General features: G+C 45.1%; 1 protein-coding gene across 1 annotated transcript in view; it reads left to right on the top strand.

Annotated features, from left to right (window-relative positions):
* LOC147690382 (uncharacterized) overlaps positions 1–14,750 on the top strand; it is a 2,590,730-nt gene that overhangs the window by 906,136 nt on the left and 1,669,844 nt on the right. The window lies entirely within an intron of this gene.

The following is a 14,750-nucleotide window of genomic DNA, read 5'->3' as shown; positions in this document are numbered from 1 at the left end:
TGTCTGCAAGTGCGCAGATATCGCCGGTCAGGCAGGATGCTGGACGAGGTCAGAAGGAGGGGTTCAGGTTCCAGGGAGACAGTGGAGAGTTTCTTCTTGAAGGAATAAAGCCAAGCGCCCAACTGGGGTTTAACTGGACTATCTATCATTGGTTCTATTGTACTGGAGGGGCACGTAGTTAATTATACTTCTGTGGTTCCATATTCTGGAACAGCATGTGTTTACTGTGACTCATGGTTTCGAGACAATTCTTGTTTGCAGGCACATGGATAATTGCTAACATGTGTAATAAGTGCTTGCAAGTGAAACCATTATAAGCAACCACCACAGGAAATTCTAAATGTGCACCTGACACAAATAATAATTTACTATGGAACCAAGCCTTAAATAAACACAAAGATAATTACAAGCACAGGGAGCAGACATGGTGCTTGGTACAAACATAATGATAGTCACAAATGTGGATCATTACAATCCTTGTGAATATCCCCTTGCGTCAGCAACATTCGGAAATTCTTTCGTAGCTTCGCGCCAATGTGGGCGATGTCATAGAGGCACGGCATTGCGCGCGACTCAGCTGACGTCACCGACACCATATTAGGCCCACGCCGGCGTGATGACATCAGTTCCGCCCATTTTTCCGTGCCTTCGAGGCACACGGACGGACCGATGACAGTAAATATATATAAAGTATACACAGTATACAAATGTCAAGATAAAGAACACACAGTGTGAAGCCAATGCAGGAAAACATTTAAAATGAAACATTTCCTTTGAAAATAATATGTCAAGACAATATGTGTACTCGTCTTAAAAATCGCGGATACAGCAACAAAGTGATTGCCAATGCCATTAAAAAAGCTAGTGAACGTCCAAGGAATTCTTTGTTCCCTCAGCTTCAAGGTGAAAAAGCACCAGCCAATCAGGTTTCTGATAACCCCAGATTTATTACCACCTTTTCTAGGCAAGAAAGGAAAATCAGAAGTATTATAACTAAACATTGGCCAATTGTTTTGACCGATGTTATACTACAAGAAAGATTGCCCAACACACCTTCTATTACCTTTAGGAAGGGTAAATCTATGGGTACTGAACTTGACATTAATTCTCCAGAAACTAAAAAACCAACATTGTGGCTACACACTAGCAATGGCTTCAGGCGGTGCACTTCCTGTCGTGCTTGCAAATTTGGTTGTAACAAAACTACCTATCAAATACCCTTTCAGACATCCCCAGTTCCAATAAAAGGCAGCTACAACTGTAAAACTGAATGTGCTGTTTATGTTTTGACGTGCACTTGCGGGCTTAACTACATTGGTAGTACCAAGCAGCCAGTGCACGTCAGAATATTGCAGCACATAAGGGCAGTATTGCATAATGACCCTGCCTATCCTGTAGCCAGGCACTTTGCTCAATGTCATAATAAGGACATCAACTGTCTGTCATACTATGTTGTCAGCGCCATTCCTAAATCTAAGAGGGGTGGCAATAGAGAGCGTCAACTGCGACAACTTGAAACGAAATTTATATTAGAGTTTGACAGCAAGTGGCCTCAGGGTTTGAATAACACAGAGGATATGCACACTTATCTTTAGGGTCATAATATCATTCATATTTGCCTGTCTCAAAGAATTTTAAATCAGTTGTTCTACCATTTCAAACCAATTTAATAATATCCTAATTCAACAGCAGTGCTACAGAACAAGTCAGCAACCTTTTTTGCCTTATCTTGATTACTATTTTACAATGTGCTCATTTTTAGCAATTAAGCTACTTTTGTATAATTTTATCAATTTTAATGTTTTACCCGGACGGAGTATCTTATTATTGATGAATTGTTATACATGCTTGCTATGAATTTGTATATTGTATTTTATAATATTAATCAAGGTTTTATTATATTTATTGCACTGCACTTCTTTATGCTCATTTGCACATCACTGTCTTTTTGCACTGTCTGATTAGTCCTTTTAATAGGAATTGTTTGCACTATGCACTTTAATCGAGTACTTGGTTGCTTGGATTTATCCGGATATTTTCACAATATACAAGCTGGGCGCGAATTTATCATGTTACATTGTAACATTGATACAAACTTGGATTTATCCAGTAAGAAATGTTTAGTATTTAAATAACTTGACTTTGCAAAAGAACGCTATAATTTATAAAATTAATGTATGTGCAACACATGAACATGTAGAAATATTTTATAAATTATTTTAATAGCGACTGAAGCATGTATTGATGTCAGGTATAGAAGAAGTACTAGGCAGTATATGAGAACACAGTCTTTTTTCAATGCCTTTTAATCTTGTGAATCTCACTGAAATGCAACTCAGGTGTGCACTTTCACTAATTGTTTATAAAGAAAAAAATGGCGCAGTTTAGCTGAATGTGATCAAGGGCTGCATAGCCCGAAACGCGTCGTCGTGAGAGGTGACAAATAAAATACTTCTTGCCTGAAACATTTGCTGCTGAGGCCTGAGTTTCCTTCTTCGCCTGGCGTTTGCTTGGAAGTGGTGGGAATCGTCTCGAATATATATATATATATATATATATATATATATATATATATATATATATATATATATATATATATAATTACATTACAATTACTCTGGTATAGAAGAGTGGACAACGGGGAGGCGGGTGGGTCAGTGAGGAATCCACAGGCAGATACTGTATCTACCAGAAAAAGCGTTACCGAAGGTAAGTAACTTGCTCCTCTGATAGATACATCTGACAGTGGATTCCTCACCTTGTGAATAGATTCCCACAGCAGTCCCCACTCCCGGAGGAGGGTGTCCACTCTCCTATACTAGAAAATCCTGGAGAACAGCACGCGCAAAGTGACCCTCCCTCCTCACTTCGGTATCCAAGCAGTAATGCTTCGCGAAAGTGTGGAGGGAGGCCCAAGTCGCTGCTCTACAAATGTTCTCAACAGGAACTCCCCTAGATAAAGCAGAAGTTGAAGACTTTGCTCTACTAGAGTGAGCTCTTATACCCTCTTGAGGGTCCTTACCCGCCAAGGTGTAGCAGATCCTAATGCAGAGGATAGTCCACCTGGAGAGAGTACGCTTGTGCACCGCCTTCCCCTTCTTGCAGCCAGCAAAGCCAACAAACAGCTGGTCATCCAACCTGAACTCTCGTGTCCTGTCCAGGTAAAAGCTCACCGCCCTCTTAGGGTCCAAGCGGTGTAGTCTCTCCTCCTCCCTGGAAGGGTGAGGGGGAGGATAAAAGGTAGGGAGTGTAACAGACTGCCCCAGATGGAAAGTAGTTACCACTAGTCCTGAGAACCATTCTTTCAGCATTAATAGATAAAAATGGGGGCTTAGAACTAAGAGCCTGAAGCTCACTTACCCTCCTTGCCGAGGTAATTGCCAAAAGTCACAAGGGGCGTGTGTGTAGAGGTTCAAAAGGCGAACCCATCAAGAACGTAAGAACAAGGTTCAAGTCCCATTAAGGTACAATATAAGGTGTAGGAGGATATTTATTGGTAAGGCTCGAGGAGAGTAGGGTCTGCAATCCTATGGTCACCCCCGATTTTACGCTACTATGATAGCTGGTCTATAAGGTTGACTTTACAACCAATCACCATAAGGGTTGTTTGGACTGATACAAGGTGATCACTAGAACTAGTGAGCAACATATATCAGGCCAACTTCTCACATTGGTGGCAGCGGTGGGATTTGAGCTTGCTGTTGTTTTTACCAAATATAATCTGAGATATCATTTGAAAAATCGGGGGTGACCATAGGATTGCAGACCCTACTCTCCTACAAAGGCCCTTAATGAAACGTAAAACAATAGGAGACTTAAACAAAGAAGTCTGGTCTGGCAAACAGAGGAAAGCCGACAAGGCCGACAAATAACCTTTGATAGTTGCCACCGCAAAACCTTGCTGGGCCAAAGAAAGAGCAAATTGTAGAATATTGGACAAACGAGCCCTTAAAGGGTCAACGGACTTCCCCCCGCACCAAGCATCAAATTTAGACCATCTATAAGAATAAATGGACTTGGTAGAGTCACGCCTGGCTGAAAAGATAACATCCACCACATCGTGCGGGAGAGAAAGGGAAATCAGGTTGCCCTGCTCAATCTCCAGGCATGAAGGTGTAAGGTCTGGAGGAGGGGGTGTAGAACCTGCCCCTCCATCTGGGAGAGGAGATCTGCCCTGAGAGGGAGACGGAGCGGAGGGTACAAGGAGAGGTGGAGAAGATCTGTATACCACACCCTTCTTGGCCAATCTGGAGCGATCAATATGACTTGGGCCCGGTCTTCGCGAATCTTCCTCAGAACCCAAAGAATCAAGGGTATGGGAGGAAACGCGTAAAGGAGTTGCGAGTCCCAACTCAACTGAAACACTTCCCCCAAGGCTCCCTGCATCGGAAACTGGAGGCTGCAGAATGACGGGCAGTGAGCATTCTCGTGAGTGGCGAACAGGTCAACCTGAGGAGTCCCCCAAGTCCCGAAGATGTGACAAACCACCTCTGGGTGGAGCCTCCACTCGTGGTCGGCAGAGATTTGCCAACTGAGACTGTCTGCACGAACGTTCAGAACTCCGGCCAGATGATTTGCCATCAGACGAATCTGATGGACCTGAACCCAGGACCAGAGACGCAGAGCCTCTCTGCAGAGACACTGCGAGCCCACACCTCCCTGCTTGTTGACATACCACATCGCAGTCGTGTTGTCCGTCAGGACCTGAACTGACTGACCGCGAAGGGAAGGGAGGAAGGCCTTGAGCGCCAGACGTGTATTGCCCGCAATTCCAGAAGGTTGATGTGAAGCAACCTTTCCTCTGGCGACCAAAGACCTTTGATCTCCAGATCCCCCAGATGAGCACCCCACCCTAGAGAGGATGCATCCGTTATCACTGTGGCCACCGATGGAGGTAAATGGAAGGGCTTTCCTTGAGACAGATTGCCTTCCACGCTCCTCCAAGACAGATCCGCCACAGTTTCTCTGGAGATCCTCACTGACTCCCTGAGATCTCCGCCGTGCTGATACCACTGCCTTCGGAGGCACCACTGGAGTGCCCTCATGTGCCAGCGTGCATGGTTGACCAACAGAATGCAAGAAGCCATCAGACCGAGCAAGCGAAGGACCTTCAGGACTGGAATGACCACTCCATTGAAAAATAAAGGAATCATTTCCTGTATGTCGCGAATTCTTTGTGGAGGAGGGAATGCACGACACACAGTAGTGTACAGTACTGCACCTATGAACAGGTTGCCCTGGGAGGGCACCAGGTGAGATTTGGGTACATTTATCGAAAAACCCAACCTGTGCAACAACTGAGTTGCCTCTTGCAGCTGATGGAGCACTACCACTGGCGATTCCGCTTTGATCAGCCAATCGTCCAGATACGGGAATACAGGTATCCCCGATCTTCTGAGATGTGCTGCCACCACAGCCATCACCTTGGTAAAGACTCGAGGCGCAGTAGTAAGTCCAAACGGAAGGACCACAAACTGGTAGTGCTGCGATCCAACTGTGAAACGGAGATACTTTCTGTGCGACTTCAGGATTGCGATATGAAAATACGCATCCTGCAAGTCGATCGGCACCATCCAGTCTTCTTCCAGCAGCGCCTGAAGAACCTGCGCAAGGGTGAGCATCTTGAACTTCTCCTGTTTCAGGTAAAGTTCAAGATCCTGAGATCCAGGATTGGACGGAGCCTGCCATCCTTCTTGGGGATCAGAAAATACCGGGAGTAGCATCCCTGACCTCTCTCCTGCTCTGGAACCACCTCTATCGCACCCTTTCTGAACAGAGCCAGGACTTCTTCCTGCAGGAGCAGCAGATGGTCCTCCGAGCAATAACCCCGGCAAGGAGGGTAATTTTCTGCAATGCTTAAGGTATATAGTGCCAAAGTACCACCAGTACTGTCGTACGCACTTGAACACAAACCAATAAGTCAGTGGTCCTTCTTAGATTTAAAAGAAGGAAAGATCCTACTGAAACTAATGAAGTTTTCCCAGTCTGTTCCAGTGCAAGCTCTCCGTCTTGAGTTTTCATTAACTAGCTCCTATGCCCGAGGTATCGCCAATATCATCAGGTGGGCGTATAATCTCCTCCATGCTGAAGAAGGAACGTTCCGATCCCTGTTAAAAATTGAGACATTTGAGCGTGAATCATCGAAATATGTATTTTTAAGAAATGCCCTATTTGCTTTTAAACTATCAGAGGTCAACATTAAGCTGTTACTTTCTTGGACTCCTGCCCAATTGAAACTTTTCTTAAAGCACTTTACTACAAGACTAAGCTTTGACCTTGACTCTCAACATTGTCTTAAACTGTCTTTATATAAAAATATTACTGAAATAATTGAATATAAGCAACCTCAACAATATATAAATTTTAACCTGTATCATGGAGCTAGGAGATCGATTGTCCTGCTCCGACTCGGAATACTCCCTGTAAAAACTCTTACATCTAGATGGTATTCTGAAGAAAACCCTATTTGTAATCTACGTAATGGTGGAGAGCAGGACTTGGAACATTTATTGTCTACTTGCACAAATTTGTCAGTGGTAAAGTCAAGGAAAAGATTTTTACAACCAGTTTACTCAAAATGCAGAATTAACTCAATACAAGAATTGATTACTTTATGTAAAGTTCCGCCAAATGAATTGGTATGTTACAATTTTTACAAATTTTTAAAACCATTTTTAATCTTGTATTAGTATGAAAATTTTACCAAAACTGTTTAAATTATTATATTGTGTATTTAATATTTGTGGTTCTCAGTGGAGAACCAAATCAAATACAATAAACTTGAAACTTGAAACTTGGGGGAAATTCCCAAAAGGGAAGAGCATACCCATTCTCCACGAGATTGAGAACCCGAAGATCTGATGTTATCAATTTCCAATCTCGTAGAAAATGGGTAAGCCGGCCCCCCACTGGGCCCACATGATCCGGAATGGCGGATCTAGGGCTGCTTTGCTGCAGTGGCAGGGGGCTGGGAAGGAGAAGAGGAGGAGGAGGAGGCTTGACGACCACTGGGACGAGCCTGCTGTCTTCCTTTGTACGACTTGTACAGCGTATTTTGCTGTTGTTGCGGCTGCTGCTGCGATGTTTTATAGGAACGAAAGGAAGACCTGCCAAATCCTCTGAAGCGCCTTCCAGTAGATCCCCTGGTCTGAAGACCCAAGGATTTAGCCATGGCCGTGCTATCCTTGAATCCTTCTAATGCAGCATCAGCCTTCTTGCCAAACAGTCCTGAACCATCAAAGGGCAAGTCCATCAGCGCAGACTGAACATCAGCAGAGAACTCCGATGATTTTAGCCATGCAGCTCTCCTAGTGGCCACCGAAGAGCCCATGACTCTCGCCACCGAATCAGCCGTGTCCAGCCCACTCTGAATAACTTGTCTCGCAGCAGCCTGAGTGTCCGAAACTACCTCCTGAAAGTCCTTTCTATCCTCCTCAGGAATTTTCGCCACCAACTGCTTCACGGAATCCATCAAGGCATGGATGTACCGCCCCATCAGACAAGTCGCGTTGGTAGATTTTAATGAAATACTGGCTGAGGAGAAGACCTTCTTGGCAGTCTGATCTTGCTTCCTGGATTCTTTATCCCCAGGAACCTTAGGAAAAGCACCCGCAGACTTCTTAGAACAAGCAGCCTGCACAACCAGACTCTCAGGTAGGGGGTGTGTTGATAAAAAGTCTGGGTCACCTGGAGCAACCCTGTATCTCCTAGCTACAGCCCTCGAAACCGCAGGAGCTGTCAATGGCTTCTTCCAGACTTCATAGATGGGTTCAGCCAACGCATCATTAAATGGCAGCATCGGCTCAATAACTGAAGATGGCGAGTGAAGGACTTCAGTAAGAATATTAGACTTGTACTCAGTAGTGGGCAGAGTAATATTCAACCAGCCTGCTGCCTTTTTAATAACAATGTGATATGGCACCACATCCTTGGAAGGCACGTCCGACACAGAAGCCAAATCCCACTCAGGTGACAGTTCAAGTCCACTGGCCTCTTTCAAGTCATCAAAAGGATCATCAGAATCCTGTATCTCTGCTTCCTCCACGTCAGCATGCTGATACTGTTCCTCCTCCAGAAGTCTCTAGGCTTCACGCCGAGACCTCATCTTCAGAAACGAAGTAGTCAGATCCGGAACCAACTCTGCCGGGATTGGAGCCGGCGTCGAGCCTGAAGTCGGACGAGGAGGTTTCATTCGAAGTCGAACAGGACGTGGGCATCGGCGTCGATGGAATCGGCGTCGATGGAATCGGCGTCGATGTCGAAGGCTTCGACGTCGAAGGCCTCGGCGGCGCCGGAAAATGCCACTGCGGTGCTAGAGCCGGCATGAAAGGCATGAAAGGCGCAGGTGCATAAGCCTGGGGAACGCCCAAGTTAAACGCCATAGGACCCGTGGGACCAACAGGTGCACCAGAGGGGTAGATTGCCCTGGAGTAAACCCCAAACATGGCATTCAGGAACTGGGATGGATCCTGACCTGGTGCCGGAAAGGCTGGATAAGGGCCCCCAGGTTGCTCTCGAGAAGTCGGAGTCATCACGACGTCGATCTCTTCCTCGGGCTGCGGTGCCGGGGTAGACGAACCCGCAGGCACCAGAACCTCGCCCTCACCAACCTCCTCCACCTCACCTTCATCCTCCTGACCAAAAGGATTAGACGGATTCGGAGAAGGGTTCACCTGCGGCTTCGGAGATCCTGGCGATTTCGCTTGCGAAGTCCCACCATCGGAGTCCTGTGCTTCCGACGCCGAAGCCTCCGCTTCCTTATGAAGAAGCCTCACTTGCGACTTTGGCCTTGAACTCGAGTCCTTCCCCGAGTGATAATGTGACTCATGGCTCCTTTTCTTGTGCTTCTTCCTCGAGGATCTTGAAGCATGTTCCGATGACGACTCCGAACGCGACCTCGATCAAGACCTCGACCTCGACCGCCGAGACTAAGTCTTTGAAGCCTTCTTATCTTTTTTACTCTTAAGCTTCACAACCAGGAGCTTCGTCTCTCTCTTCACAAGGTGAGGAATCCACAGGCAGATACTGTGTCTACCAGAAAAAGCGTTACCGAAGGTAAGTAACTTGTTCTTTTGGAGCCTCACAAAAGGGGTTTCCTCTATCAAATCAAGGGATATCTAGATGGATCTCTAGTGCAATCCGTTTCTGTCACCAGGCGGCGGGGAAGCCGCTGGAAGGACAGGTTAAAGCACACTCCACGAGATCTATTTCATCTTCAACGGTGCTGTTTGCAGGAGTATCGATTAAAGACATCTGCAGAGCGGCCACATGGAGCAGTGCCCACTCCTTCACAAGCCACTACTGCCTGCCTGGACTCCTCTGCTAGGGGAGATGCTGCTGTTGGTCAAGCAGTACTGAGGAATCTCTTGCAGTGAGCGGTGAGCTTTCCTTTCTACCCTCCTTCCTGTTCTTTCACATTTCGTTATTTATGCTGTTATCTAACCGTCTTATGACAGTATGTTGACTTTATGGCATATTGAATGGTGTTAATTTTACAATTGATGAACGAAATGTGCTAAGCATGCTAACTAACTAATAAGGAGGTCTATAAGCTACAAAATAATGAGGCCTAGGCCTAATTTTTTCTTCTGTTGTACCTCTTATGATTTATCTATCTATGTATATGTATATGTATATATATAGCTTTACAAAGGTCACACGATGCAGCTCTTTACCATCCGGTTTAGAAGCCTCGAGGCTGCTTGCAGTTTTTTGCATCCATTTCGTTTTTGGTTCCTTGCTTGATTCCATGGGCGTGGCTTACGGTTGCGTGATGGCATGATGGTCCGTGTAGTTCTTAGGGTGAATATTGTGTTAAATGTTCATTTTGAAAGTTCATTGTCTCTGTGTTGTTTGTTGAAGCTTGTTATATCCTTAAGTAGGCTGGATTTCAAAAACTGCAGGCTTCGTTTTGCCTAGAGCTACACGCTTTCACAGAAAGAAAGGGTTTCCTTCCTAGCCTTTCCAATTAGTTATCGGAAATGGTGCTCCTTTGCCACGGCCAAGACTGCTGTGTACTTAATCTTCCTCTCAAATGCCCTGAGCTTTACAAAGGCCACACGATGCAGCTCTTTACCATCCGGTTTAGTAGCCTCAAGGCTGCTTGCAGTTTTTTGCATCCATTTCGTTTTTGGTTCCTTGCTTGATTCCCCGAAGCGTTTCGAGGCAGAACGCCTCTTCCTCTTGGGGGCTGCACAGAAATAATGAATGCCTCACCAGTTTTGTCTCACTGATTGTTTTATTGAGAACATCGCCTCCATGGGCGTGGCACACGGTTGCCCGATGGCATGATGGTCCGTGTAGTACTTAGGGTGAGTATTGTGTTAAATGTTCATTTTGAAAGTTCATTGTCTCTGTGTTGTTTTTTGAAGCTTGTTATATCCTTAAGTAGGCTGGATTTCAAAAACTGCAGGCTTCGTTTTGCCTAGAGCTACACGCTTTCACGGAAAGAAAGGGTTTCCTTCCTAGCCTTTCCATATAGTTATCGGAAATGGTGCTCCGTCCTGTGTACTTAATCTTCCTCTCAAATGCCCTGAGCTTTACAAAGGTCACACGATGCTGCTCTTTACCATCCGGTTTAGAAGCCTCGAGGCTGCTTGCAGTTTTTTGCATCCATTTCGTTTTTGGTTCCTTGCTTGATTCCCCGACGCGTTTCGAGGCAGAACGCCTCTTCCTCTTTGGGGCTGCACAGAAATAATGAATGCCTCACCAGTTTTGTCTCCCTGATTGTTTTATTGAGAACATCACCTCCATGGGCATGGCACACGGTTGCCCGATGGCATGATGGTCCATGTAGTTCTTAGGGTGAGTATTGTGTTAAATGTTCATTTTGAAAGTTCATTGTCTCTGTGTTGTTTGTTGAAGCTTGTTATATACTTAAGTAGGCTGGATTTCAAAAACTGCAGGCTTCGTTTTGCCTAGAGCTACACGCTTTCACGGAAAGAAAGGGTTTCCTTCCTAGCCTTTCCATATAGTTATCGGAAATGGTGCTCCTTTGCCACGGCCAGGACTGCCGTGTACTTAATCTTCCTCTCAAATGCCCTGAGCTTTACAAAGGTCACACGATGCAGCTCTTTACCATCCGGTTTAGAAGCCTCGAGGCTGCTTGCAGTTTTTTGCATCCATTTCGTTTTTGGTTCCTTGCTTGAGTCCCTGACGCGTTTCGAGGCAGAACGCCTCTTCCTCTTGGGGGCTGCACAGAAATAATGAATGCCTCACCAGTTTTGTCTCACTGATTGTTTTATTGAGAACATCGCCACCATGGGTGTGGCACACGGTTGCCCGATTGCATGATGGTCCGTGTAGTTCTTAGGGTGAGTATTGTGTTAAATGTTCATTTTGAAAGTTCATTGTCTCTGTGTTGTTTGTTGAAGCTTGTTATATCCTTAAGTAGGCTGATATATATATGCAAAAGAAAAACTCCACGCGCCACCTCCAATCGTCCAGATCGATGAAGCAAAGGAGAGACGGACCACAGGATCTAGCTTCTCTAGATTTTAATGTGCAGGTGAGGCAACAACAGCACGACGCGCTTCGGACCTGTGGGCCCTTGGTCACATGTAAAGTTGTTACTATTTTTTTCTTTTTATAAATGCTTGTGAAAAACACCACGTCCACTAAATGCATTAGTCACAACAATCACCTTATCATAGACATAAAAGATAGATTATGACAAAACAAACATTCGATCGGCAAAAAAATTCATTTTACACAATAACAGAACAAAAGTTGTTCAAACAGAAAATTAGGGATTAAGAAATTGAACTGGATCAATATGCAATATTTCATATAGCAGCATAAATGCTGGATGGAGAGGTACCAACATAACAATAAACAAAATAAAGAAACTGTTAGTGATTCCGCTGTACAGGATGTCGTAGTCTTCCGGGATAAATCCCTATTGGTTTCCATTCTTCCTGTAATACATCACAACACAATTTCTTACAAAAAGAAGCAAAAAACAAGATTTAAATAGGACAAATAAAGAAATATATATACATTTTTTACCGAGGCTCCCATTCCGACGACGGGGAATGATACAAGCTATGGGAATCTATGAAAGTTACCAATACTGGAGAACCAAAGTTACAGGTAAGTAACTTTATTCATTTTACCTATGTTATGATTCTATGTATTAGACCTACTCGACAAGTTCACCTCAGTACTAGTTGAGCTTGCATGTTTTCCTGATTGCCCTCTGTGATGACTTTCATCTTTTTCAGAGCCTTTTTTGGTTTGGCGATACAATTGCAGGCAAAGTGTCCTGCTTTACCACAATTTAGGCACAGATATATTTTCTGCATGGTTCCTTTCCATCACTAGATAATGACCCCTTGTTCTTCCAATGAGCATGGGTTCTACTGAATCCCTAACCTTAACATCACTCACATCAAAACAAAAACAGCCTTGGCTCATTTCTAGACCTGTTGCTCTCATGCTCAGCAAGTCGATAATCAAGTCTAATGACTGGATCAATAAATTGCACCCAATCGGTGGGGAGGGTCAACTATGTGAGCCAAAGAATCTTTCAATTAATCTTTCAGGCCCTATAAAACTTGGATATGCTTTTTTCTTTGGGCCATTGAGTTTCAGTAAGTAATTTGCGAAAGGGTGTATTATAAGTAAGTTCTTACCCTGTCGTAGGTTTAAAAGCTCATTATCACCTACCTTAATAAAGGTATGCTTTGTAAATAAGCCTTGCATAGGTTCTTAAAACCTAGCATATTTGTGCAACAGTGAATTGGTATTCTCAATGAGAGGTATTGCCCAATTTGCACCATTACCATCTAGGTGGGTGATGATAAATGCAATACAGGCTGTATCAGAGGGGATTGGCCCCAGTTTACACAATAATTGCAGTTGACATTGTCTGCAGAATGCATTAAGGTTAGTGCTACTTGCAAAAAAGCATTCTAGGGGAGCCAGCGAAGTGGGAGTAAATGTATATACAGTGTCATTAGCACAGTTGACTTTATGGCATATTGTATGGTGTTAATTTTACAATTGATGAACGAAATGTGCTAAGCATGCTAACTGCTATCTATTCTGATACAAGCTATGGGAATCTATGAAAGTTCCAATACTGGAGTAAGAATCAAGGTACTTACCTGTAATTTTGGTTCTCCAGTATTGGTAACTTTCATAGATTATCCAGTATTTGGGTGTCTTTCATAGATTCACATGCCTGAATCATTCCCCGTCGTCGAGACGGGAGCCTCCGGTATATAAAAAGTAATGTCCTATAGACATACATATAAAGGAATAGGCCTAAGGGTCTCACCTTAGTGTCCTATCTACTTCCTTATGTAGGAAGGACCAAAACAGAGCAGGCCCAAGGGTCCCACCTTGGTAGCCTATCTGTGTCCTTTTGTAAAAAGGACCAAAGTAAAGAGAACCAACCAATCAGCTACTACCTCCTTCTAGAACCTTCCTGTCAGGAGCCTCAGTCTCTCAGATTTTCTACCGCACGTTGTGCTAGGGAGTCTCCACCTGAGTTCTCCTCAGGAAACTTGCTTCTTTCATCAAAAAACAAATTTATCTCAACTTCTTTGCTATGGCTGATAGCCAGAAAAAGGTCTCTTTAGAGCCTGTGCTTCCTGTAGTAAAAAAAGGCTTCACGTGGAGGATAAACATGAAACTTGTTTATACTGCCTCTACCCCCAACATCAGGCCAAGGACTGCAAAATATGTAGAACCTTCTCCAACAAAACTCTGAAGGACCGAGAAGGACGTCTTTTGCTATGGCTGAACAGACTTAAGAACAAACCAGAGAGCGCCCTGGTTTCAGAAGGTGAGAGCATGTCTGGTGCTTCGCAGTTCTCCTTGAAGAGGCCAAGGGTTTCCTCCCCTGACCCCTCAGACACCCCTCCTAAGAAGGCCTCTAGAAAGTCTTCAGAGGGCAGGCCACCAGTGTCTGACAAGGACCATCCTGTCCCCAGGAAGCAGCCGCTGATTCCGACGACAATGACAACGTCGATGGTCTCCTCAGCGCTGAAAACCGTCTCGACGTCGACGACAACAGTGTCGACGACGACGGCATCGTCAGCATCTTCCTCGACGACGAGAACGACACCTTCATCGTCGATGAGTAGACCTGTGCCGTCTGCCGTCCCATCGACGACTAGGACTATGCTGTCGACGACGAGATCGACGTCGAAGACATCGACGACGACTCCGTCGACGTAAGCCACAACGTCGACGAAGCCTCCCTCGTCGACGAGGAGCACCCCATCGACGACGACGAAGCCGTCGACGACGGAGAAATTGTCGTCGACGAGGACAACGTCGACGAGGGCGTCGTCGACGGACACACCGTCGACGAAGAGTAAATTACCGCCGACGACGGAGATTTCTATGGCGGCACCGTCGACACAGGCGTCAACGACAGCAAGCACATGGAAAGAGTCTGAACTTCTTTCACATGCCATGGATGCCCAGACGTCCCATGTCACGATCAAAATAACAAAAAAGCCAATCACACCGGACATGACGTCACCCAGTAAGGTGCAACAACTAACCCCATCCTGCTTCTTGCAAGATGAAGAGCTGGATGAGGAGTTATATACTCAGACCACTAGTCCTTCAGAATTGGTGCTTAAGTGCCAAAGCACAGATGAGGAACAAGAAGTGGAGGAACACATGGAACAAACTGTCCATACTCAGGTGCACACACAAGTAACACCGATGGTGTGCCTACCAGCATCCATTGTCTCGGACCTACAATTCCTCATAAAAGACTATAAAGAGCGGTT

Source organism: Lissotriton vulgaris, chromosome 9 (assembly GCF_964263255.1).
Source record: "Lissotriton vulgaris chromosome 9, aLisVul1.2, whole genome shotgun sequence".
Taxonomy (NCBI): Eukaryota; Metazoa; Chordata; class Amphibia; order Caudata; family Salamandridae; genus Lissotriton; species Lissotriton vulgaris.
The sequence above is the reverse complement of the archived record's forward strand: the minus strand, read 5'-3'. Positions and strand labels throughout refer to the sequence as shown.